The 27,586-nt window shown below is 41.6% G+C and overlaps 1 protein-coding gene across 2 annotated transcripts in view; it reads right to left on the minus strand.

The window, feature by feature from the left end:
- The window catches only part of BACH2 (BTB domain and CNC homolog 2), a 338,428-nt gene that overhangs the window by 37,520 nt on the left and 273,322 nt on the right, over positions 1-27,586 (minus strand). The window lies entirely within an intron of this gene.

Below are 27,586 nucleotides of genomic sequence, written 5' to 3' on the forward strand. Positions count from 1 at the left end.
TATTATTTTATATATTTTTTACATCATTCTTCATTTTTGTACAATGTATGCTTTCTCATCTAGGTTATAGTCCCCGTGAAATTCCCACCACCAATTCTTTCTGTCTTTCAGAATTATAAGGATCCTCTCCTGTGTATGCTTGACAATTCCTTTAGCTAGTCACTATTAGGACCAATATAGCAATTCTACCCTTGAATTGTCTATTTTTTTTGAAAGTGAAATTGCCAATAAGGCAAATCAATAACCACTCAGGTATTCTATTAGTTGAAGGGAATTCTGGTTGCTATTCTTCTAGCTGAGTTCTGCATCATGCCTCTGTCCTGCTCTGATTTCATAAATGAAAACAGGAACTTGGAACCTGTAATTGCCCTGAATACCTAACTCTCAGTGAGCTCCTACGACAATATCAATTTTGTTCTCTCTTTTCTAATCTCCTCCTAGGACTCTTCTGAGGGCCTGTGTCTTCAGGATTTGCTTATAGAGCTTCTGAACATACAGTGCTGCTCTGCTTTTCCACTTAGTAGTTGCTTTTTTTATTTGAATATGGAATTTCTTCTCATAATCATATTCCAATGTGATGTACTTTTTGCTCATTTATGTTACTTGGGTTACCTAAGGAATTGTTTATCACCCTGGTAATAATCTCCAATTTAATTTTTTACTCCTGCTTTACCCATTGATGGTAGACAACAGACTCTTTAAGTATTGCTTTTGTCTCTGCTGTCCCCCTGGTTTATCCAATGATTCACCAAATTCATACTTCACATCAGTGTCAAACCTGATTGCTTCTGCAGTAATTGGCATCGTGAATTTAGCAGGATATTCATTTCCTTCATCTCCCATCACTTTCAGTTTAAAATACGAGTTCTTGTGCACTGTATGTTCTCAATAGCTAGTAGGTGAACTGAATTGAGATCGCCTTGGCAGTGCCCACTGGAGCAAGCAGGCGATTCAAATTCCTCCTTCACATGATAATCCATCATATATTTAAAGACATCTGCCATGCCTGATTAGGAAATTTCTTTTTCTTCAAGAAACACTACAAATTCTAAAAATAAGCATATCATCTTCTCAAGCAGAGCCCTCTCCTGTGCAATGAAAGTGGGTGTTACTACGGTTTACAGAAGGAACAAGGCTACATATTACCTGATGGGCATGGCCTATACAATAGAAATAACAGTATGTCTACTATCTTTAGTTTCCTTCATCTAAGTCCTTGACTAACCACCATATAACAGAAGTTGAGACATGCTGACTGGGTTACCCAAGGCTATACAGTAGTAAGTCAGGGAAAATTTACATATGGGAATGAGACCTTTTGCCAAAGGGACTGTACATGTCTGACTTCTCCTCACTCTTCTGTTTCCTCAGTGGGCTCTGTCAATGGGCAAGAGTTAAGGCTGATGCAATGCAGGCACCATCTGTGCTCTCTGGGATTTAAACAGAGGCCATCAACACAAACCCCCCGAGTGTGAATCGGATAATGGCTGCCCTGGAATCAGAAGGCTAGCACACAGGACACACAGCTCTGCAGCAATCTGGGCACATTTTCTGCACTCCTGCTTCATTGCGAAGCCAGGTTTGCCACTCAGCCACCTCCCCTTCCTTGTCCCTGAGTTCTAATCTTTTCTAGATGTGATTCTACTTGTCAAGGGAGGGAATGAAGATTCCATCCACCAGCATGACACAGCTGCTATTTTTGTCTGGTCTGTTGGGCTCTTGCTCTTCAGCCTTTCCTGGGCTGCTAGACTTTCAGTCTTGCACGTGACATCTGTGGGGACTGGGGAGCAAGTCTTTGTTGAGAAGACTTCAGGCAGCTGGGGCCTGAAGGCAGGGTCCTGTTTTTGACAATGCTATCATCTCTGGCAGCACTGTTGCTGAAGCAGGTGAGGCAAAATTTCCAACAGTGACTAGTTGGTTATGTCCTGTTTCTGTGGGGCTGAAACATACTTCTCATGCCACCGAAAGGGTGGTGATAAAAGGAAAGAGGTCACAGGTGCATCCAGAAGGTACTTTGGAAGCTGTTTGGGTCATCTATTTTGAATGTGGCTTGGAACTGTTATGAAAGACCTATTTACTTACAGTGCCTAACGAGGAAAACAGCCTTTCTACTATAAATAAAAATATCCAAACATCCTGAAAACTAACTTTTGGTTTTTGATAAATACCAAGTCTCAAGAACACCTGCTATTCTTGTTTGGGGTGAATCAAACAGATTCTGAACATACCTTAATGGATGTGGGTTTCAGCATCTAAAATGCCTGAGGGGGGGGGGTTACAGAATTTTGGTGGTATTTTAGTCAGTGAAGCTGGAAAGCAGAAACCTAACAAGTCATAATGAAAAACAAGGCCTACAGGTGGGATGACAGGAGAGCGCACCACCCAGGCAAGTCAACCTCTGTCCTCCCAAAATGGCCTGGCCTTGGCAAATGTCAAAAACAGCCTCATGGCTTTCGGGGAAAGGCTCTTCCATAAGCACCTAAGATTTAAAATCTTTCTCCACTGGAGAGAACCTGGTGGAGAAACTTCAACTGTAACTCATGAAAGGGAACAAACAGCACAATAGAAAAAGAAATTATCTGAGGGGAAAGGCTGATAGTGCACAGAAAGCCACAGAGCCAAGCAGATGGGATTTCAGGAGAGGACGCAGAGACCATCGCTGTAGGAACTGTAAGATCGAGGGGAAAAGACTGGAAGCTGGTTTGAAAATGAAGACTGAGTTGCAAAGTGGGTGAGCAAAATGGAGCCTTCCTTAGTCTGCTAAGTGAGAATAACAGAACTATAGGTTTTGGGGGCATAAGGGGGGGCTCTTCTAGATCAGCTTGAGGAAAAACAAAAATCTCTTTTACATGAAAGTAGGAAAAATGAGAATTAGCTTGGAAAATATTTCAGAAAGTCAAACGGGAAAAGGAAAGAATATAAGGTGAACGGGTAAAACTGAAATGTCTAAGAAGCAAGCACAACAGGAGAAAGAAGCTGGGCAGGGTCAAAGTTCACACGTAGCTCCAGGGACACTGAAGCCAAGGAGGGAGTGTGACGTCCCCTCTCCCTCTCCAGGGAGTGTCATTCTGCCAGCTCTGTGACAGGCCTTCTGTTGTCCTGTTCCTAGCCTTGTGTCCCTGAAGCAAAGCACCATCCTAGCCAGCTGCGAAGACATCCTACCCTCTCACTGGTGGTAGGAGAGTATATAGTTTGCTTCTCACCAGGGTCACAGAGCAGACAGCGGAACGCTTTATCTGGCATATGGAAGGTACAGAATGTCAAAGGGGTTTTTATTGCACCTGACCAGATAATTAGGTAATTAGCACTGTTAACTGGTAGGGCACATCCTACATGCAGCTGCACATCTCCAGGGAGGCATATTTTCAAAAATGTACTAACAAGAGCTTTTTATTATAATTTTTTCCTGGAGAGCATTTCGTTTCTCAAAAAGGATGCCAGGCACGTTCCTTCTCCGTGTCAGTATGGCCCTCTTTCACTTAGTCAAGCTGGACTGCAAACAAAAAAGAAACGAATCTACTCCTGGTTCCCCACGGATCACACAACAAGCCCTGTGGAGCTGGAAAGCTTCTTTGTTCACACGCCAGGCCCCCACCTGGGTGGTGCACAATTCTAGGAAGATGGTCTTGCTGACAGACAGAAGAGACCAGGAGAGGGAGCACAAGAACACAAGATAATTCTATATCTGGGTCGCAGGGCAAGTCTTAGAAAGAGAGCCAGGCAAGCAGAAGCACACTGCCTCCAGAACTGTATATGGAATCTGAAGAGTGTACTTTTTGGAGAAAAGAAAAGGGAATTTGGAACCGGTTATTTGTTCATCACAGAGGATACATATTTTTAGCTGATTATACTGAATGCAGATCTAAAAGGTGACTAGTTTATCCCTGGGTGCTAACATTACTTTATGAAATGCTAAATCTGTCAGTGATTAGTAGCAAACTTTAGAGCCAGCCACTTTGCCTAGATGTTTTAGTTTACCTTCAGCGCACACCGGTGCAGCAGAAAATGTGTTGAAACGGCACATGTACAGACTCAAATACAGACCAGTGGGTCTCAAACTACAATATTGAGCTGGATCAGGCTGATGGGATGAGAAGGCTGTGTCATCCACTGCCAGAACAAGGCGGGGACCAGGAATCTCACTCCTTGGGGGATTCATTATATGGGATGTTACTGATGATCACCTATCCCTTGTAGGGTACAGACCATTTGATTCCTTTAACAGATGCATACTGACCAACCCCTGGGATTCCATAGCATCTTAGGTGCTCTGTGTGTGTGTGTGTGTGTGTGTGTGTGTGCGCGTGCGTGCATGTGCTTGCAAGCTAAAACAGTGAATAAGGAGGAAAGGGTGCCTGGCTCGAGAGATGGAAGGACAGAGACAAGTCAGTGGAAAATTACTACAAAAAGTATAAAAGTGGAAACACAGGTGTTGGCAGAAGGGCATCTAACTCTGAGGAAGTGGTGTTTATCCTGAACTCTGAGTGAGGACTAGTCAGGTACTGGGTGGAGAGAGAGGGACATGCAATGAAAGGGGAGACTCTGCACGTGGAGTGGTGTAGCAGGAATATGGCTTTGATGGGGCTTTGGGGTGGCCATGGCTGACCCTGGAGAAGAGAGCAGGACCAGGGAGGCTGTTCTGTGTCAGGCTGAGGAGGCTGGCCATCCATGAAGGGCCACCGGAGTCTTAAGCAGAAGAGTATTGGGGCCATTACTCTGGCTACATCTGGGGAGGGGAACACAGGTCTCAGAAATCCAGGCACATGTCAAATGCGGCAGCGGCGGAAGGGAGATGTATGTAGCCAGATGAGAGAGATCATTAGGAGGAAAAGTTGGTGATGTGTCAGAATACAGGCTGAGTCAAGACTGAGAACAATCAGAGGAGGCTCACGTTGCTTCTAGCTAATTAACCAAAACCATAACTAGATACCACATTGTGGAAAATAAGGTTCTTGTCAGAAGTCACCAGGGACACTGCTGGTGACTGTTAGCATAGGAATGATACAAAGGTTCACAGGAGTAACCAGGATAGTTTAGGATTCAGAAACATAAATTACTGAGGTGTCTCAGAATTCTGTAGCCTAGACCTTTCTTGAAGGGAAGACAACCATCGATGCTAGTCAGTTGTTTTAGCTACATAGGTAGCTGACTTGCCCCCAAACAGCAAACTTGCCCAATAAATCATTTTGGTCTAGCAAGTTCTTAGAGAATTTGAGGAGTCCTTTTTTTTAATCTTTAAATAAAGATAGATGAATTAATACTTTATAAGCTGACTTGTTGAAAATAGCTATGTCAGCGATGGGGAAAAAGCAGGGGAAAGGCAGCCTACCTCCCTGGCCCTGTTCAGTGACTTTGATAATTAAAACTGACTAGGGCAGTGGCCAGGGTTTCTACTTGGGCCTCTAGAAGCTTCTTCCATCATCACTTGAGTGGCCTTCAGACTTCACAGTGCTGACTCTGATCCTCCTGCTTCCTTTCATAAGAATTCTTGTGATTACATTGGGTCCTACTGGATAATCCAGGATAATCTCCCCATCTCAGGATGTTTAACTTAATCACATCTGCAATGTTCCTTTTGCCATGTAAGGTAACACAGTCACAGGTTTTGGAGATTAGGATATGGATATCTGTAGGAGGCTGTTATTTTGCCTGCCACACTGGGTTACTATAAAATCTATGTAGCTGGTTTCTTTTGAAGTGTCTTATGTTTTCAGTGCTTCCAAACAAAGGTTCCAAACAAAGGCAGATCTTAAATAATTCAAGGTGACTGAGATATTGAGGTATTCATGTGATCAAGTGGAATGAATTGAGGAACCAACAATGGGTAAAGAAAAATGATAAATGTTTATTTCAGAGTTCAGGTATTTTCCCCTTGCTATCATTTTACATCTCAATTTTTAAAGACCTTTTCATCATTTCTTGTGAGAAGGTTACTTTCTAGTGCAGGGTTTATGTGACTTATCTGTGGCACTGGAAAACCTTGAACAGGAGCTAGAGATACTTTGCTGTCTCCAAATCTACAGCTGACTGTGACTGTTGGCCTTGATTTCTCACTTGTTAGAAACAGAGACATGTGCATCTGTAATAACTTATTATGGTCACCACTGAGGCCAGGGTTTAAGAACATGGGCTCTAGAGTTAGACTATACAGCCTTATATTTGGGATCCTTGATATTAGAACTGAGCTTTGTGAAAGTTAATGAACCTCTCTTGTCTCGGTTTCTTCATTCTTCATATGGAGATAGTAAGTGCAGCAATCCCATGTCAATGAGTTAAACATGTAGAGTGCATGGAGCAGTGCCTGGCACACAGTGAGTGATCAATAAAGGTTATTTTTTATTATCATCACTGTATTAGACACAAGGGATATAGAAAAGATAAAATATAACTCTTTTCCTTACTGCTGGGTCAGATGATTTTTAAGAACAAGGTTTTATGATTCCCAATATATCATGGGGGGAAAAAAACAACTCCCTTGACATTGCCACTTCCCATGTATCATGCTGAGTTAGCAAGATCTTTTAATATTTCTCCTTGATGCCAATTAAGAGCACCAAGTCAAAGTTGATATGTAAAAATTACTGTCCCATTATTACCCAATGGCCTTGTTAATAAATCTTAGCTACATGAAGCATATTTTTTTTTTTTTTTTTAGTAGGACAGAGTATTACCAAAACTAGAGCTCTAAGGGCTCTGGCTTGTTTACAACAGTACCTTAAAGAGGCTTGGTGCACAACTGCATGCCCATAAGTACAAACAGTGTAATTTTCTTGGTTCAAAGATCATTTTCAAAAAGAAGACACATATACATCTATACTCATGGTGGCTTTCAAAGTAAGTTCTACAAGGTCCAATAAGTCAGTTTTGAGAGTAGGCTTTCAAATAGCTCTCTTCCACTTGAAATGTGAAGTGTGGCAAGTGGAGTGGATGTATGTTTTACTGAAAGAGTCAGCAATAGAAAATAGAGTACACTCACCGCTGTAGCAAGCCAGGAGGAATTTATACAGTAATCTGAAATCAGACTCAAAATTGGCTGGTGTTAGCCATTGAAAAAAAATGCCATTGATTTTGGGCTTCCTGATGATGTTTTCTGGGTGAGGCAGATCCTAGACTGAGAGCCAAGAAAAGCTTCAGATGCAGATTTCTTCTCTACTTTCAGAAGCAAGTGAAGAGGCAGAAATTGTTAGCAGAATACAGAACAAAAATGAATATTACATTTCTACTTGCCTGCACTATCTTGGTATTAAACTCAACTAATTTAGTCTGTTCTAGTGGCTGAAATTCTTCCACCTTATTATGATGTATTTTGACAGATTTTAACAACTTCATTTTTTCCTCCTTTCTCTTTTTTCTCTTCTATTCACACACTTCTATAAAACAGTGTTCCATTAAGAAGGAAAAAACCCCATCTCTGTAAGTCTATAGATCTTTTCCTTTTGTTCTTTGGATACTAAAATCTTTGTTACTTTGCTCAAAGTATTTTCATATTCACTTGGCACACAATAGGTGCTCAGTAAAGTAGGTTTCTCCCTTCTTTCTCTGCCTAGTCCCTAGCTGGTAACGTATTCCCTCTTTAATATTAGCTTTGCAAGTCATTTGTTAAATACTGGCTTTGAGATCCTTCTTCAGAGTCTGTATCATTTATTGGGAAGTTTAGGCCACACTGAGATGAGATAACTCTCAGAAGGGCATTTTGGAAATAAAAAGGTTTGGAGAAAAACAAAGTCCCACATAAAATTGTTTTTGTTCTCATTTCAGATTTGGTGGCAGAAGGGAAATATCAGTTTTCAGAAGTCCCAATGAGATATTTGACAAGATATGTGAAAAGTTTTTCTTCATTTGGGCTGCTTGTTTTATAATAGAGTTGACATATTTCAAGAGAAAAACAAGGTCAATTCAACTGATCAAAGGTGGTTTCAGCGACAGACACACATACATAGAAGGGCTCACAGTCTCCCACTTACAACAATGCTGAATCTAATTTAAAACCCCAGGACTAGGAAATTAAGAGTTAATGCTTAAACCTCATCCTTAATTCATCCTGTCATGCCTGAGTATCACTTCCCCTATAGCGAGCAAGATCACCTGCTGTTCTGAGGCCACTAGACAGAGAATGAACACGACTCTAACTTTACTGTGTCACCCTGGAGAGAATTGGGATGAGCCCGGAGAATAAGCTTGGGTGCTCTTTTTATGTGAGAATGGGAAGCAGGACGGGAAGGAAGGAAAGGAGGAAAAAATTAAAAGCATTAGAAAACAGGCACATTAGCCACAGGCAAGCTCCTGCTTGTCTTCTCTCCCATTCCTGCTGGGGGCATCTTTCAGGCAGAGCACCGGCTGCCGCTCTCATGACCACAGCCCCAGCCATCAGCAGTCTAACTGCCAAACAAACTTGAAAGAAAATATGAACCACAGTGATCACAGCTGATAAGATGCTCTGGTCTTATACCTTCTCATGCAGTTGTACATGAGGGCAGGAAAAGGGGGGGCTTCTCTTCTACTCAACTGAAGTGTTCCTTGATTTGCTGATTTTTACGAATGGCTGGAGTCACCACTCTTTCAACAACATTATGGACCGTATCCCCACTGAAATGAAATAATCAGATTTTGTTTCTTCATCATGAACCACTATTTTAATCTTTAACCTAATCTAATAGGAATTCATAAAACTTTTATTTGATCATGGGATGAATAAAATCTCTGTGACCAAACAGAAGAACCTTCAGCACTATATCAGGGCAATGGCAAATCTAAGGAGGGAATCCGCCTCTTCTTCTCTGATACCTGCTTGGCCCTGACGCAAGTAAAATCACAAAAAAAAAAGAGCAAAAAGCAAATTTACGTAATTGCCTCCCTTATTCACTACTTCACCAGAAAGAGGCGAATTCTCTATTTATAAATTCATTTATAAATAACCTGTTTTTTTATTCAAAAGTAATATTGGTTTGTAACATGGGTTTCAGGTATATATCCTTTAAAATCAACATCTGTATCCACTATCTCATGCTCACCACCAGGATTCAAGTTTCAATTATTCTCCATAGAATGGACCCTTTCTACCAGATTTAGTCCACTTCCTTCCCTCTTCCCTTCTGGTAACCACTGTTTTATCCTTATAGTCTAAAAGTTTGGTTTTGTTTTATTTAGCTCATTCATTTATTTTGTTTCTTTACATACCACACACGAATAAAATCACGCAATGTTAGTCTTTCTCTGTCTGACTTATTTCATGCATTATCCCCTCTAGGCTCATCATACTCTGAGGCATCCTCATCATGGGACTAGGTGACTGTATGTGTTCATTATACATGTAACCTCCTCCTTATCCCAAAGAGAAGGAGGACATTACGAAATTCTTCTTGCATTTATTCAGAAAATAAAAACATATATTCATTACTCCGACTTCAAATTTTCCAACAAAAATATATTTGAACCTAAAACCTGTGGAGAATGTTAGCTATTATCTTAGTCCTAAATTCTGCTGAAGTCCTTTTATATCACAGATGCTCTATGCTGATAGAAAAGTCTGAGCTATTTGGATTTGCCTGCTTGGATTAATAACTACCCATCTCAAATCATTAATGATGCTGGTTCCAGCTCAGTGATTGAAATGGGTAAAAAAAAAATTCATTTTATTCTTTCTTTATGAAAGAGCTGTTGGCTTTGCAACGCATTTCTTTCTGGGAAAAAATCCTTTTGAAAGGGAGAATACTAAAAATGGTGTAAGAAGCACTGGAGAAGAATAGAAATCCATTTTAAAGCAGTGTACCATGTACAAATGCTGTCTTACAAATAGGATTATTTAATTTAAACCTTAGATCTGTCAAGCTCCATTACTTCAAATGGAGCCTGTCGCTTCTTGAGTTCATTATATATCGAGATTATATTACAATTTATGTTAGGTTAAGTCATTGCTGAGATACAGGCGGTTAAAAAAATTACACAGCAATGTCAGTAAATAGAGCAAAGTCACTGCAGTGTTCGGAAAGGCAAGAAGTCATCCTGCTAAATGAGGATCCAAGCTGTCCTGTACCAAGACTGTTACTAATAAATAAAAGGCCTGTGGGAAAAGTGCTGAGCGTACGCTGGATCTATTTTCAGCTTGCATCAGCAGCTGCTGCCCCTGGGATCACATCTTTACGCATACTCTACACCATATGTAATCACTCCAGTGCTGCAACCAGTAAGATAATGAAAGAGCATGGCATAAATCTATACTTGAGTGGAATGCTAAATGAGAAAAATAATACAAAAAGGGGGGAAATAAACCGCATTTTCAAGTCATTAGGAAGAAAGACTTTGACATATGAAGTGTTGCAACCATTAATAGCACTTATCATATAGAGTGGAGACAAAGAGACAAATTAATCAAACTGACAGAACTGGGACATTTTATGCTAATGTAGGCTCCTGGGTTTTAGTCTGTATTCCTCTGCGTCTGGAAAACTGATACCATTACGGGGCAGGAAATTGCATGAATAACATGCAACAGATCATAAAAATTCACATACAAACTGGAGAAACACTGCCAAAAGCTCAGTAAAAACAAGGATGGAGACCTCAACAGAGAAACTACCAGCAAGTAATGAATGCAAATAAGTCCAGGAATATCTCCCATTCATGCATCGTAATTAAGTACAGGCTTCTCCCTCATAATTATAGTGGTGAAGCTGAAGCCTAGAGAGTGAATTCTGCTGCTAGCCAGAGAAGGCTGCCCAGGCTAGATCAAGGCTGCTTGCCGTCAGCTGGGGCAGCTGTCACTCCGACCTCCATTTACGGGCTAGGTTATGCGGGCATAACATAAAAACATTAACTTAAGGCTTTAAAAGGGGGTGTGGGTGGGAGATAAATTGGTAACGCAAAGAAAAGATGAGCAGAAATTTCCATGTATGCTGGTGCAAATGGTAGAAATAAAGAGAATCTGATAAAGAGAATCTGAGAGCATTTTTATAAAACACATTGTCCCCAGCGTATAATAGACTCCACTTTATGAAAAAACTGCACTTAAAAGTGAATGGCGAGTGAGTCCTCAAGAAGGCTCATGGGAGCAACTGTCCTTTGTTCTCCAGTTGTGGACTCTTGGGTCGCTGAGTGGAGACAGGTCCATGGGCTCATTTACACCAATGGACAGAGACGAATGACTGCTGCCCTCGATCTCTAGCCCTCCTCCTCTGAGGCTCATATATCCTTGCTACTAACAGAAGTTAGCCTCCTCAGGTGGAATTCCAAAGATGTTTTCCCACAAAAGCCAAAAATTAGGTGTAGCTGAAAAAAAGTACATAGAACTAGACTCCAATGATATATTTTCGCTGATACTCAGGCATCTGGCCCTCAATGATTTGGTTCCAATCCCTCTTCTCACTCTTATCTACTACACCCCACACATTTTTCTGCCTCTAGAACTTTACTAAAGGATGCCCTTCATTTATTTGACCAATGTTAATCAAATGTTGGCATTGTGCTAGAAGGCAGATTTATAGATTGAAAACAGTATCACCACTACCACAACACAGAAATCTTCTACAAGGACCTTACTGTTCAAATGAGGAGACAGACAAGCAATAATTCAGTTAGAATACAACATTATAGCTGCTATGACAAAAATACAGAGAAGGTGCTACAGGCACACAGAAAGGGCATTTAAGCCAAGATGGACTTTTCCCAATTATTGAAATCCTATTCTGCCCCTCTCTTCCAGGAGATAGGCTCGCTCACTAGAATTATCCTCCTCTGTATTTTCATAGCCCTTTACTGATTCCTAGACTACCGACATAATTTCCGTCTCTTTGCACGATGATAAATTTCTCTGCTCACTCATGAAATTTTTTTAAAACGAAAGGCAATGATTTAGGAAACTAACCAGTATTCATAACTTATTTTTTTTTTCAGAAAAAAAATGCATTCTAGGTTCAAACAACTAAATTCTTAAAACTTTTGGAATGCGATTTTCCTAACTGCCTATCCTAGCCTTTGTTCCTCAGACGCTGGGCCACCAAAAATATAACCTGCATTTGCATGAACCAATGCATGAGACAATGGAAATATCTCATGTAGTGCAAAGGTGAAATGAAGATCCTTTTTATAGTCATGTAACTTGCATATTTAAAAAAAATCCATTTCAGAGAAGGAATCCTATCTTAAACTCGGCCGAGTGAAATGAAAAGTGAAAAACACAGCTGGTCTACCCCATGAACATGGGACCATGTTTGGTTGTACTGTACATAAAGGTACTTTTTAAGTATCCAAGATGATCTATTATTATTATTACCAACATCAGGTTACTGATTACTGCTCACAGTAGCAGATCTAGGGAAAACTAGACCGTAAGTGCTAACACTATCAGGTGCCAAACCTGAGTGGTCACCTTCCAGCGGTAACAGAAGTGCTAGGAATGTTTTTCTTTACTGCTTTTCAGCTTTAAGGACTCTCACCTGAGACTCGAGACCCTGGTATTTAATCACTAACAGTATATCTGTAGAACCCTACTGATCTCTACCAGAAGGTGTTGCTTTTTCCTTTTTTGTAATGTCCATAGAGCTTTTATTTCTTAATATCACAGGATTTTAAAGTATATTATTTTCATGGTTTATCTTTTGCATAATTTTGGTACATTTGCCATTTTGCCCATTTGTCATCAACACATTCAGGTGTCATACTATTGACTAGCTATAGGCCCATTGATTTTTCAGTACTTTTGGTAACAGCTGGGATTAGAGGGGCCTTAGTCTTTCTGTATTAACCATAAAGAGATGTTTAAATTCTGATTAAAGTTTAAAGATGTCAAGTGGTAAAAATTCTGGTTAGGCTTAATTAGAGGTTAATATTCTGGGAAGGAAAAAAAGACAAAACCCAAACGCAAGATAGAAAATAATTTTTAATATGATGAAAACCAACAAGATGTAAAGTGGTCTGCATTTAGATATGGCTAGAGAAAGAACAAGTTCTCAGTAGGGAAAATATTAGGTAACATGATGGCAAATACTGAAAATTATTGTCTGGGTTTCTTGGACTGATGAGTATCTGAGTTGTATACAGTTATGGCCCATTGTATTTAATTCTGAGAAATAAAATGACAAAAAATCTCAAAAAAGATATCATTAAAAAAAAGTCTTGAAATGGATTATGCACTATGAGAAAATAATTCTGATGTTGACCTGATAACTGTTTTCAATAGGAAACCCTTTAAAAATCCTGGATCTGGGGCACAGTGTGAGAACTTGACACATGGGCCAAATTTTGAGCCCATTTTGAGCCCAACTGTAAGGGTATTCCTACAGGAAGCATGTGACTTGATACACCAAAGTGAATGTGATATTATTTGACAAAGTGATACTGATTTCTGTGTCTGTGGAATAATAACAGAATGAAGATAGGGAAATAGGGAGGGTGAGAGGAGGGACAGAGATTTTTGGGACTAAGTCGCTAGAGATATTCCTAAATAGAGGTTATAGGTGCTGCAGAAGCTGAGTTCAGGGAGAAAAAGAGTCTAAATCTATTTCTAAGACAGGGGGCCACAGGCAGGTGATGAAAGTCCAGATCAGGGAAGATGAGAGAAGGGTATGAAGAACTGCAGTGCCAAGTCGGGTGGTCTTGGGCAAATGGGGAGCAGGAGGTAGCCCCAGAAATCTAGAAGGGCAGAGAAGCCTGGAAAGACATAAAAAACTTCCTGGCAACAAGCACTCTTCAGGTTGCCTAAACTGATAAACATTTATTTGAATTGTTTACATTGTGGCCCTTTATGGCAAGTGATGAGGAGGCTGTGGTGTCAGCTTTCCTAGAGATTGTTTGTTTGAATATGTCTTTTTTTGAATAGTTGAGATCTGTCTTAGATGAAGTTTGTCCAGAATTTCATGACATATTCTTTTTATAAAAGGCACAGATTAGAACTGTATTTTATAATATAGCTGTGCCTTTTAAACATATTTCCTAGATAACTCCTGTGTGTGAATTATAATAAACTCCTAAATGGTACTTTATGGATTTTCCTGTTATGTTATCATTCCTTCCTCCCAACAATTAGTTAAGTGAAGTGCTGTAATTCTTATTCTTATTTTCTAAGAAGAAAACTGAGTTTGCAACTTGCCTAAGATCATGGGGTTTGAATCCTGAGTCCCTCACTCCAGATCATGTGTGATTTCCCCCATATTTCTACAGCCATTCTAATAACACAGTTCTAACACATTTTCTTTTTCACATTCCTTTTAAAATATGTTTTTCCATTTTGATTACAACTCTTACATATTTCAAGAAATAGCGTGGGCGTTGTGTATTGTAAGAGCCAGAAATGAAGACCAAGAGACAGAGATCACAGAAGAGACCCTGGCTTTGGATTTTCCCACCATATGGCCAACTTTCACCCCCTTTGGTTTGATTTAGCTATACCTGCACAGCCTGAGAACTTCAGTTTAAACATTTGGAAAATAGCCAAATGTGTATGAAAAATCATATCCTTTGCCTTATTTAAATGGGGGCCAACGTGCTCTACAAAGAAGTATATTGTTTTGAATAGAACATAACCCTTGCCTCTTTTATTGGGCTTCCCTTTATTTATTTATTAAAAAAAATTATTGAGTCCCTACTATGTGCCAGACACAGGTCCCTACTATGTGCCCGATACTGTTCTAGGAACAGAATGGAAAACAAGGCAGACATGATGCATGGAACTTGAACTTCACTCTCATCCCATATTGGCTAGTATAATATGGCAGTCCATAGCCACATGTGAATATTTACATTAAAATTAACTAAAAATTAAAAAAATTCTGTTTCTTACACTACCCATATTTCAAGTCCTCAAGAGCCACATGTGGCTACTGTATTGAACCAGTGTAGAAAAACATTTCCATCATCATAGAAAATGCTGTTGGACAGAACACATCTAGAGAATGAAACAGATACTAAGTAAATCAATGTATAATTGAAAATTCTTGTACAATTTTAGGTTTTTCTTCAGTCTTTACAAGTCACCCACCTCTTTCTTTACCAACAAACATGTCTTACCTCATGGTTTTATCACCTTTTGCTTAGACTATTGCAACAACCTGGCCAGTATCTCTTTCTTCCTCAATTCTTCCTTTGTATTGGTGCCTAATTTATCTTCCTAAAGACAAACATTTTATCTCCCTGCTACCTGCACAATTAAACCCAAGACCCTCAGCACAGTATTTGAGGTTCCATACAACTGACCTATCCTGTCTCCTGTCATGTCCTTCCCCTCTACCCCACACTTTAGCAATTGAAAATGGGGTTATTGATATCAAACTCATTGCCCTTCATAGCCATTATTTAGAAGAACATCTAAATAATATGGATGTCCACAACAGCCAAACAGATTGGTGCTCTTTAAAATTTCACAGAGTTGAAACATGAGAAGGGAGGAGGGGGGCAGAGGTATGGTGACAGAGAACTGAGCAGTGTAAATCATCTAAGTTGGTACCGAGGAAATTCGGTAACACTAAGTAGTGGACAAGTAGCATGTTAATCTCTGTTCTGACCATAGGGCTACAGAAACAGATCAAGGAGGCAATACAAGATGCTTAGAGACCCAAGAGGGAGAGCTAGGATAATTTGGTAACCAAGAATGTTTCACTTGATTGTACTGAATGCAAAAATCTGTTCCTATATTTTGTACAAAACTTAGGAAAATAGACATGATCCCATGTGCTCTCATTAAGATGCCATTGTAGCTTTGACTAGAAACTGTATAAACAGAGCTAGTGGAGAGAAAAAGTACTAGAGCATTTCCCAACTATAGACACTTACAGTACACTGTCATTATTTTTCAGTATTTTCTCTAATACAACTCAGTTTCTTCTTTAAATAAGCTTAACGTAAAAAGAAACGTGTTCCAGTGTGGGTCTGAATAAAAAGGAACCCTCATACACTGCTAGTCGGAATGTAGACTGGTTCAGCCCCTGTGGGAAACAGTACAGAGGACCCCCAAAATATTAAAAGTAGATATACCATATGATCCAGCAATCCTACTCTTGGGTATCTGCCTGAATACAAAATCACTAATATGCATTATTATGTTAATTGTAGCACTATTTACAATAGCCAAGTCATGGAAACAACCTAAATGCCCATCATAGAGCAGTGGATTAAGATATGGTTTCTTCACACAATGGAATACAACTCAGCTATATATAAAACAAAAAGAATGGATGGAACTGGAGGGGATAACGCTAAGTGAAATAAATCAGGAGAAAAGACAAAACCCAGATGATTTCACTTATATGTAGAACAGGGAAAAACAACAAAAAGGACAAAATTAGGAGCCTCCCTGATGGCACAAGGGGTTGGGTTGCAGCACTGCAGGCTGTCTGAAGCCACTGCAGCAAGAGTTCGATCCTCAGCAAGAGCTCGATCCCCAGCCAACCCTGGATGGCCAGGGAGCAACCCACATGGTGCAGCAGACCTCTCCTGCCTCTACCGCTGCTTCCCTCAGCAGTGTATTTCAGAAGATCTGCCTGTACTGCTCCCCACTCTGTCTCTAGTGAATCCTCTCACCCCGCCCTAACACCTTTGGCTTATACCCCAGTTCTTGTATGCATAAATAAATAAATCTTTAAAAAAAGACAAAACTAAACCAAAACCTAGAAAATTGCAGAATTGAGGCTACTAGAGAGGGAGGGAGGGAGGGAGGGGCTGGGAGTAAAGGAGTGAGGGGGCCTAATGGTCCATGGTAAAGGACTATGAGTACTTGGTGGCGGTGGGGGTGGTGACACACATCTGTGGAGAAGTGAACTTATTTCCCTAAAGCATATACAGCGCTCTACACCAATGTCACCTCAATCAGTGTCACCTCAATATAAAAAAAATAGTAAAAAGAAACATGTCTTAAGGAACATTACCTGAGCTTCAGCATATGAGTACACTTTTTCTAATACATAGTAAAATAAATGCAAAATAATTTTGAAAAAATCATTTTCATATAACATTTGAAATCATTTGCTTCCAAATTGTGCTACATTTATTCACATTTGGGGAATGTTGGAATTGGGAGCCTGAACAATTATTCTGGCTAAGGGCTGTGGGAGAAGACATTTGGATATGGCCTTTCATATTTTCCAGTCTGAAATAAAGTGCTGAGACTGTGTGCTACTCCTCTGTGGTAGGGATGGGTGGTAGTTGTCATAAAGAGTGAAGGAGCACAAGGGGGCATCATGTTAGTAGACTTGAAGCTCTTGTCATTGGTCAGCAACAGCAGCACTATCCTTTCTGGGACTGAGAATTAATGAATTAATGTTTACAGAAACACAGAACTTTCTGAGTGCCTACAGGGCTGTAATCAACTGAGGAGGCAGCCACCTGGGGGCATTGGTAGCAATGGACTCCTGCAGAGGCGTTGGGGTTTGGGCTTGTGGGTGGCCCAGCAGGCCTTGGGGACAGCTTCTGTCCTCTGTGGTAAGAGGCCACCTCCTCTCTGTTTAGTTCAGAGCTCTAGATGCTGTGGTGAGGTGACAGGATCTCAGTGAGGGCTGGATACTAACATCCTCACATTAAGGATGCACAGATGCTGGCACTCCTGGATCATGTCCCTAAGGATAACACAGGGTCACTTCTGGGGCTGTCATATGAGATCCTCTAAATTAGTTTGCCTCCACAGGGACTCAGTTGGGTGGTGCCTTCAGCTCTGTCAGAGGCTTAGCTTTCCTCCAAAAAGGGGAAGAAATAGATGATTCCCCAAATGAAGGGGATTTTATGTAACTCTTTTCCATTTTCCCTCACTTCTACAGTGTAGCTGAGTGCTTAGGAAACCCGTGTTAAAGCACTTCAGCAAGAAGCCAGGCAATTGAAAGCTCCTTCTTACAGCTGTTAATGGTTGTTGATGAGCAGGCAGACACCAGGGCTGGAAGGAAGGGAGCCAAAAATAACTCCACAGCAGCATTTTTCAGGATTCAATCATTTCTGAGGCTGGAAAGATGGAGCTTGAGGAACTGAAAACAGCTCTATGAAAATACTGAAGGGGCTGGAGGGACGAGGGCTGTGGGTACCTGCCTGCACGTACCAGTCCTGTTACAGAGGACTTACAAGGCCTTTTGCAGAAAACTTACAAGAGAAAGACTGTAACAAAGGTGGAAAGACAAAGTAGGAGACTGATGTTGGAGGTGAACTGAACTCAGCTTCTGGCAGGCAGGGTGGGGGCTCTTAGCACCTGGACTGGCACTGGGGGAGCTGGTGCGGATGGCTCTTTTTGGGCAAGTATTTTTAATTTTCATTTCATTCTGTGCAATTTACAAGCCCATTCCATGGTCAAGGAACCATTTTAGGGACCTTTTTCCTAAAGATTCCTCTCCCTGAATTGCTGGATGTGGCTATCTTCTATCATCTTTCTGCTTAACTTGCTTTCTCTCCGATAGAGATTTGCAGCACACTGGACTACAAAACAAATACAAAAACAACCAAAAAACCATTCCCCTTCCCAACATCTAGTCTCCATTCCTATATTTTAATCATATCCCAATTGCAGCCATTTCCCCAAGAATTGTTGTGAATTAATTATTTGGGGAGGGTTTCTTTTCATTTTATAATGTGTACACATACATATCACATACACACATACACACACACCCCTATAGTGGATGAGTCTTTTCCCTGACTGTAGGGTAAGTAAAGTATGAAGCTTTTCTGCCCTCCCGCCATTAGGATTGATGATGGATCCCTGTGGTCCTGAATGCATGCCTGATGGCGGGAACCTGGAGTAGGGTGTGGGCATGTGTGGATGGGATTCACCTGGGCTGAGACTGGACTTATAAGGGCAGCGTCACAGGGACACCAAGAAAGGGAACCACAAGAGAACGCCAGAGAGCCCAGACAGAGTGAAGACTTGCTGGGGGCTGGGAGGCATGCCAGCCTCCGGCCCCCCAGCATCCCTGCCTGCCGTATGCCTGGTAAATCCCAATAAAAGCCTGAAAAGCCACCGAGGGCTCCAGGACTCACTCCTCCTTTACCACATCTGCTCTGATCATAGAGATCCTGCTCAGTGCCCTTCCTGTCATTACACTGACATATATCCTTACTCAACGCAGATGTGCATCTTCTTTCCATCTTTATATCCACTCTCTGAAAATGTTGATGCTTGGTTAGTAAAACTAAATCTCTTAACAATACTTCCACCTGAATTGTATACTTTATCTTTTTGGCCTTGGCAAACAAACCATCACCCACTCAGAACCTAGACATGAAAGTGGCATATGATTCAAGCTTCATTAGGAACAACTCATGCCAAAATAAATTCATTTCTGATTTTAATGGAGTTATTACTCAGAGAATGCAGTAGAAATAGCATCTCAGGATTTTTAGTAAGTTAGCTGACATCTCTTCGGTCACTATTTGAATACTATGAAAAAATTAACTAGTAACTGGGTGGTAAATCACTGTCAACTTCAACCCTAGGAAAAGTGTCTCAGGATGTGACCCAGCCTTCTGTGGTCTTCTCTGTCATGTTTGACTGTGTCTCTGACTTGGAAGATGTGGGTGGCAAGCTGGTAAGATACCCTAGGCAACAGAATTATGAACTCCAAAGACAACCACAGGCTGATACTATATGATAAATGCATAAGGATGCAATTTAACAAAAATAGATGTCAAATCCTACATTGAGATGAAAAAGTCCTTTGTAAGGACAGGATGAAAAAAATGCTTCTTAATGTGGTGGGTTAGTACTGTGACACAGTCACTAGGAAACTCAACATAGTCCTGGGCTACACTGAGATGTATAATGCAGAGATGGGGTCATAGCTCCACTCTGCTCTTTACTACTTAGATACATTGAGACTCTGATTGTTAGTCTTGTGCCATGTGTTAAGAGCAGGCCTGACCAACAAGGATCATGAAAAGCACTGAATCTATGTCCCCAGGTGGTGTGTTAAACTCTGAGAAAGGGAGACTTATGGGGTCCACCAAGCTTTGTCTTCAGAGACTAATTGGTTATCATGAAAAGATGAGATGACTTTTTTTTTCTCTTCTATTCTAGAGGACACAAATAGGATCATTAAAAAAAATTAAGGGAGGTAGATTTCTCTAAAAATTGAGTAAGAATTTTCTAGTAATCACAGTTACACAAAATGGAAGGTGTTCTACAATGCTGATGAGCTCCTCATTGCTTGAAGTATCCCAGCAGAAGCTGTAGAATTACCCATGTCATTATCATAAAAGTATTGTAAATTGGACAGGAAATGGGACTAAAAGACTTCTGACATTATTTTTTTAACCTTCAATCCTTGATATTCTTCATTTCCTACCATAATAATCTAGAGAAGTCATGGTTCTTAGTATTCCTCAAACACTTTATACAAAAATTGACAAGGAAGAAAGACAAGGCTGATAGTATTTATATTCACTCTGGATACCATTGGGAAAATACATGGTCTTGTAAGTTGGCAAAACAAACAGAGTTTTCTTGAACTTCCCCAGGTCTCCTCTCAGTCTATGAATGAAATGTCCTGTAAGCCACTTTAGTTTGAAACACTGACCCAGTCCAACCAGTCTGCTGAGATCATGAACAATTTGCAGAGAACACAGGGAGCCTTGATAGGCTGTAATGGAAGGCAGTATTAAGAAAAATAAGACAGCCAGTGATTTCCTAAGTAAGTAAGTTTTCAAAGGCGATCATACCTATTCAACAAAAATTCAACTGTACAGTTGCAGAACTCTGGAATTAAACAAATGCAGACTCAGCAGTCTGAGTTTCAAGACATTCATACAGGCATTATTTCCAGGCATGATTTTCCTTAGCTGAAGAAGCAAGCTCTTTCCAGGGCTTAGACCTGCCAGGGGAGCAAGTGCAGTCAGCCACATGGACCCACAGTTTTGTTTGAATGGATAGCCTCATGCCCCATCTGGTATTTTCCTGGGCTTGACATAACAACAGCCATTTAAAAATGCCATAAAAGTTGCATACATCCTGACATTCTATATAGTGTAAGTGGCAGGAGAAAATAACCCAAAACTTTTCTTTCTTAATAACCTCTTGGGTAGGTTTTAGGCAATTTTGAAATCTTTATCAATCAATGGAAAACAAACCAGAAGATAGAATTACACGTAGAAGAGGTGGAAATGTATGAATTATGTGAGATAACGGTAAAGTATTGTGATTTAGTCATGATTGACAATATCTACATTTTATCAGTAATGATATTCAATTACTATTCATACTTCAGGAGAGAACATAATTCTGTATCAGTGATCTGATGCTAAAGATGTGCCCATGCAATGATGGGACTGCCTGGGTACCTGGAGGTCATCTGTCCTAGCTCCTATTTAGATATCTATTTCCTGTGCCAATAGTTAGGGCCTGACTGGCTTGGCATTTTGGGGTAGTTATCCCATGTCTGTGACCTTATAATCTACTCAGTGCTTCTAACTCAATCTATAGACACAAAGTTGAGGTAAACACTCAAACTAGGGCCTCATATTGTGCAGTTGGCAGTGGAGGGACCAAGAATTCAAAAATAACCTCCTAATACAGACTGAGGGAACAATGGAGGCCAGACTCCATGGGACCCAGGGAATTACATACTTCAATAACTGGTTACAAAAGGGGTCTAAGAGAGAATGAAGAACAACAAAAGGGGGACATCTGGACCAAAAGACAATTGCAAAATATTAACAAGGATGGAAAACAATGGTACTTCATTAAAAAAATACAACTGTATTTGAAGAAAATAGTAGGACAGCAACTTCCCCCAGTAGAGCTGACTTGGGCAGCTGCTTTGATAATAAACCTAGCAGAGGATTGCCCAGTGACTTTGAAGCCTTTTCCCTCTGTCAGGAAATGATGATAATAACCACCTATGGAGGATCCATGGGCCAGGTGCCAGTATGCACTTCAATCCAGCAGAGCAATGATATTATCCCCCAGAGGCAGGCTCAGGGTCTCAGGACTTGCCCAGGGTTATACCAGTTGGTGCAGGACCTGGGCTCAGACCCATAAGAACCACTTTCAAGAAACTGCTCTCTCCACACATTTTGCTATCTACTGCTTGAACAACTACTCCTGATCTGAGAGGAAGGGTTGCATTAAATAAAGAGGAAGAGTAATTCTGAGGCTAGTTCTCAGGCAGACATAGGCATCTAGTATTTTCCAGCCATTTGGCATGTGACATTGAGTATTTCACACTGCTCCTTGGTCTTTCTTGAAAAGATGAAACAGTGTGAGCTCCTTCGTGTAGATGAATCCCTCAAAGTAACAAATGTCTACAGAATTTTGGCTTGTTTACACACACACACACACACACACACACACACACACACACACGTATGCATATATGTATACTGTAAAATAATGGGGAGATGGAGGAGAAACATGTACAGTTATAATATAAAAACCTTACTCTATGTTTGCTATGTCCTAAGGCAGTTCACATTTTAGAACTTGTTTATTTGTCCTTTCATGGAAACAATGTTGTTAATGTGGCTTTTTAAAAAATTGTGATAGAAAACATGAAAATAAAATTTATCATCTCAACCAATTTTAGCATGGAAGTGTTAAGTATATTTACATTGTTGTGAAACAGACCTTCAGAACTTTTTTATCTTGCAAATTTAAAACTCTATAATGATTAAATAGCTACCCCTTTTCTCATAGTCCCCAGCCCTGGTAACTCTCATTCTATTTCTATAAATCTGACTAATTTAGATACCTCATATAAGAGGAATCACCCAGTATTTGTCTTTTGTGACTGACTTATTTCACTGATACAGATTTTTAAATAAACCCAGAGAGGCTAAGAAAAACAAGAGAGAAAGGAACAAATCTATCTCCTTTTTTTTGGTGTAGGCTAGAAAGGGAAGCTTCCTGGAGTGTACTCCTGACCTGGTCCACAGTCAACAGGTCATACTGACTGCAGAAAGAAGGGCCTAGCAGAGCGGTTCAAGGTCCATCTTCTCCATCAATGAGCATCCACTGAGGGCCCAGTTGTTTCAGTCTCCCTTTCAAGTACACTTTCTGAAGTTCCACAGAACCTCAGCAATCCTTGAAGAATTCTCATGAAATGCTCTCAGCATCTTCCTGGGGGAGGAAGAATCTGAATAAAGAAGGCCTCATTATTTTAAGAGCAGCCTCTGTAGGAATCCTGGAGGGAGAGCAGAAGAGGCAATGGAATGTGAATGAATAGTCTTAAAAGCTGCCAGAGCCTGCTCTTGAGGAACAAAATATGCTTAGAATGTGTTTCCCCTCATGGATGCAGGCGTGGGGCATAGAAGGAAGGAAAATTTGGGTCCAAAACTGAAAGGCTGTCTGTGAAACTTAGTCACATGTCTAAGGGGTCACTGGCAAAAAATGTCTGGGAACCATTGCTACACTCTGACTGAATCTTGCAGGCCACGCCCACCACGCTGCCTGTCGCTGTGAACAGGGCCAAATTCACACACAGCACAAATTCCCCCTTCCCACCAAAACTTCTACTCAGCACCCAGAACAAGGGAGCTCCTTCCTACAGCAGCTCCAGGTGGAAGCTAGAGTGAGCGACAGAAGTCACTGCACCCAGCGTTAACCTTCTTTCTGAGCTGGTAGCCCTCAAATTACTAGGGTTAATTTGTAAGTGGAAAAAACTCTATGAAAAGATTTATACAGGACAATCCTAGTTATCCATACACAAGCCTACTGTGGAATTCTCAGAACTTCGGGCTTTTGCCTGACTGCTAATGACCCTCTCATTCAGACCCCCCTGCTCATCCAGCCCCTTATTTCCTCTCAAACTTACTCCTTGAGCAGTCTTTCTTTTCTGACTTCGGTGAACAGCAGCTCCCATCCTTTTGGTTTTTCAGGCCAAAACTTCAGTTATCTGGGATTCTTTTTTTTTTCTTTCACATTCCATTTCTAATCAGTTAGCAGGAAATATTGGTAGCTTTGCCTTCAAAACAGATTCAGAATCCAAACCTTTGCTGCTATCACCCTTGCACAAGCTACCTCTCACTTAAATTACTGCAGGAGATGCTTAACCTGTGGTGTCCTTGCATCTGCCCTTGCTCCTTCACACCTGTTCTCAAGTCAATGCCCAGGGCCATCCTTTCGGAAGATAAGGGTTATGTTACTGTCCAGAACCCTCTCCAAAAGATCCGTTTCCCTAGTACACGTCAAAGTCATTACCATGGCCCATAGGGCCCTCACGATACATCTCCTTTTAGCATCCTCCCTCTTGCCCTTTATGCCGCCTGCTTGGTGAGCCTTTTCCAAGCTACAATTTCAACTTCTGTCCTCACGAACTACTCCCCTCCCTACTTTATTTTCCTCTGTGACACTGACCATGAATTTATGTATTCCTGTTTATTGTTTGTCCTAAAAGGGAGAGCCTTAATCCGTTTAGATCACTGTTACACCCCAGTACCTTGAAGAGCACACATAGCTGGTGTTCAATGCAAACCTGTGAAAGCAACAAAAGGCTGCTTCTAGTCATTCAGTTCTCAGCTCGCAGATCTCCTTAGGGAAGCATTCCTTGATCAAAAATGATCCTATTTTCTCACTTGCCCTCCACACTAAAATGTAGACATATGAGAACCCCAGCTTCATCTGTTCTATCCACTGCTACATTCCCAACACTGACAACAGGACTTGTACACAGTAGGTACTCAGGAAATGCTTCTTGCATGAATGGTACACCTTCATGACAAAGTCAGTCTCAATCCATTACTTGTTTTTCCTGACACTTTAAACTTGGAAGTATCAATCCACGGAAAAGATGAAAGGAATATACATCCATATACCTTTAATCTGGATTCACCAAAATGTTAAGTTTTGCTAAATCTGTGTGCTCTCTTCTCTGTATCTGCACATTTCTTTCTCTTTTCTTTCCAGAACCATTTGAAAACAAAAAATGACATTTCACCCCTAACTATTTGATAATTTATTTCTGGGGGGAAAAAGGACATTCTACATAATGAAAATACCATTTTTCCTACCAAAAAAAGTAATATTGACATATTATTATAAACTAATACACTGTCTATTTTCACTGAATTGTCCCAAGGATATTGTAGGGTAGGTAAAAGGTATCAGGCTTTTCTGCCCTCCCGCCATTAGGATAGATGAGGGAACCCTGTGTTCCTGAATGCATGCCTGATGGCAGGCACCTGAAGTGGGTACACCTAGGCTGAAAGACTGGGCTTTTAAGGGTGGTGTCATGCGGACGCCAGAAAAAGCCAAGAACGAGTAGAAGCAGAGAGAAGAGCAAGAGAAGCAGAAGCCGAGAGGCCAGAGAGCCCAGAGTGAAGACCTGCTGGGGGCTGGGAGGCCTACCGGCCCCCCAGCACCCCTGCCTGCCGTGTACCTGGTAATCCCAATAAAAACCTGCAAAACCACTGAGGACTCTGACTCCTCCTTTACCCGGTCTGCATGGGATCTTAGAAAACCTGCACAGTGTCCATTCCTGACCTTATAATTGGTGTAAATCGGCAAGATGATCCATGCAGATGGGTATTGGAGCTCTCTGAAGGGACTAAGGAGTAACAGACTGTTTGCTTGTGACAACGCTGGAGGCGTCATGGTGTCACAGGAGTGGGACAAGGTCCAGGAACTGCGGGACGAGACCTCGCGTGGAGGAGATGCCCGAGAGGACCAGCCAACGACCCCTGAGGCAGCAGAATCGTCGGGGAGGAGAGGACCACAATTCAGAACTCGCCAGTGCTGATGCAGGGAGAGGCCAACGGACTTGCACTGATGGACTGATGAAATTGGACTGACAATCCTGCCAGAAGGCTGAGGAACTTTGGCAAGTTAAGTTTTTGGGACCCTGGGGGAGGATGCTATTGTTTGTACACCCCAGGAGATGGGAATCTGGGGGTGGCCAGTGGCCCTTGATGGCCAAAAGCAGCCTGTCTATGCCCAGCAGCCAGGCGGAGGAGAAAAGCCAACTGAGAAGGCAAAAGCTGGTACTGATGCTAAGTTTGGGAAGCCCTGAGTGGCTGATAAGCACTAAGTAAGCTGAGGAAGGCCAGTGAGTCTTGTAAAATCACCTGTGGGTGATGCCCTGCTCATTCTCGAGTGAGGGTGAGGAGCTGAAGAACCTGTCCTTGGGAGACAGGTGGGGAACGTGGCTTGGGGTGGAGCCCAAGCCGAAGAGGGGACCCGAGAGAGGCCGCGTGTAGAGTTTGGATCCCCGACCCATGTGCTTGCTCAGTGGGTTGGCCTGAGTGCAGGGGTCTGTGAGTCGCATTGGTGGCTGAGAAAGCCGAGTGTTGGAGTGACAGCAGACAGAAACCCTGAGGGTTGGCGATTACCACCAACAGTATAATAGAATCGCCAATCCCAGAGTGAGTGCATCCTGGGGGTGGATGCTGTGTGTGGCTAGTGGCTGAGACCACAGCCAGAGAAGACCAGGAAGCCTGATGGCTCCTGGCATGTTACAGTAGATGCTGTGAGTGGTTCCCCTTCCTTGCATGAGCAGTGCCTTCGGCAGCAGATTTGGTGGCTCATCTGCTGGTACCAATAATTGTCTTTTGCCACTAGGTTGGGGCCCTGCCTGGACTTTGTGTTCTGTTGTATTTTGTTATATTGCGATGTATTTGCTTTTGTGGGCCATGGCTGCATTGTTTATGTTTGCTAAGAAAATTGTATATATGTAGATTGTATGGCAGAAAACCCTGAGGGGGTGGACTGCAGGGTAGGTAAAAGGTATCAGGCTTTTCTGCCCTCCCGCCATTAGGATAGATGAGGGAACCCTGTGGTCCTGAATGCATGCCTGATGGCAGGCACCTGAAGTGGGTACACCTAGGCAGAAAGACTGGGCTTTTAAGGGTGGCATCACGGGGACGCCAGAAGAAGTCAAGAATGAGTAGAAGCAGAGAGAGAAGCAAGAGAAGCAGAAGCCGAGAGAAGGCCGGAGAGCCCAGAGTGAAGACCTGCTGGGGGCTGGGAGGCCTGCCAGCCTACCGGCCCCGCAGCGCCCCTGCCTGCCGTGTACCTGGTAATCCCAATAAAACCTGCAAAACCACTGAGGACTCTGACTCCTCCTTTACCCGGTCTGCATGGGATCAGAAAACCTGCTCAGTAGCCATTCCTGCCCTTTACAGATATACTTATAGATTTTTTTTCTATCTGAGAGTCAATCAAAGATCACTCATTTGGTCCTATTTAATTTCCTTTATTCTAGGACATAGCACACGGTTAGCAATAGTACTGGGTTCAAAAGTTAATCTAATTGATTCATTTATTCTGTGTGATTAACCAGTTCAATACGCAGTAAGTATATACAGTGAGTGTCCCTTCCCGTCTTTCTCTCTCCCTCTCATTCCACATGGAGGAAAAGTCACATTAGGACACAGCGGAAGGCTGCTGTCTGCAAGCCAGGAAAAATGGGTTCATCAGAAACCAACTTTGCAGCACCTGGTCTTGCACTTCGAGCACCAGAACTGTGAGAACATTAAATGTCTGTTGCTTTAAGTCACCCAGTGTGTGATATTTTGTTACGCAGCCTAAGCAGCCGAACACATGGGTATTAGAAGAGTTAAATACTGTAGATATCCCATGAAAACAGGCTAAAGATTGATGTAAGAAAAAAAATCACTTGAAAAAGTCAAGAAAAAAAAGACATTTCTAGAGACTCCGAAGGAGAAGCAAGGAAGAACCAGCACATTTCCACTGACC

The sequence above is a fragment of the Talpa occidentalis genome, unplaced genomic scaffold (assembly GCF_014898055.3).
Source record: "Talpa occidentalis isolate TD23 unplaced genomic scaffold, MPIMG_talOcc4v2.1 talOcc4.2, whole genome shotgun sequence".
NCBI classification, from domain to species: Eukaryota; Metazoa; Chordata; class Mammalia; order Eulipotyphla; family Talpidae; genus Talpa; species Talpa occidentalis.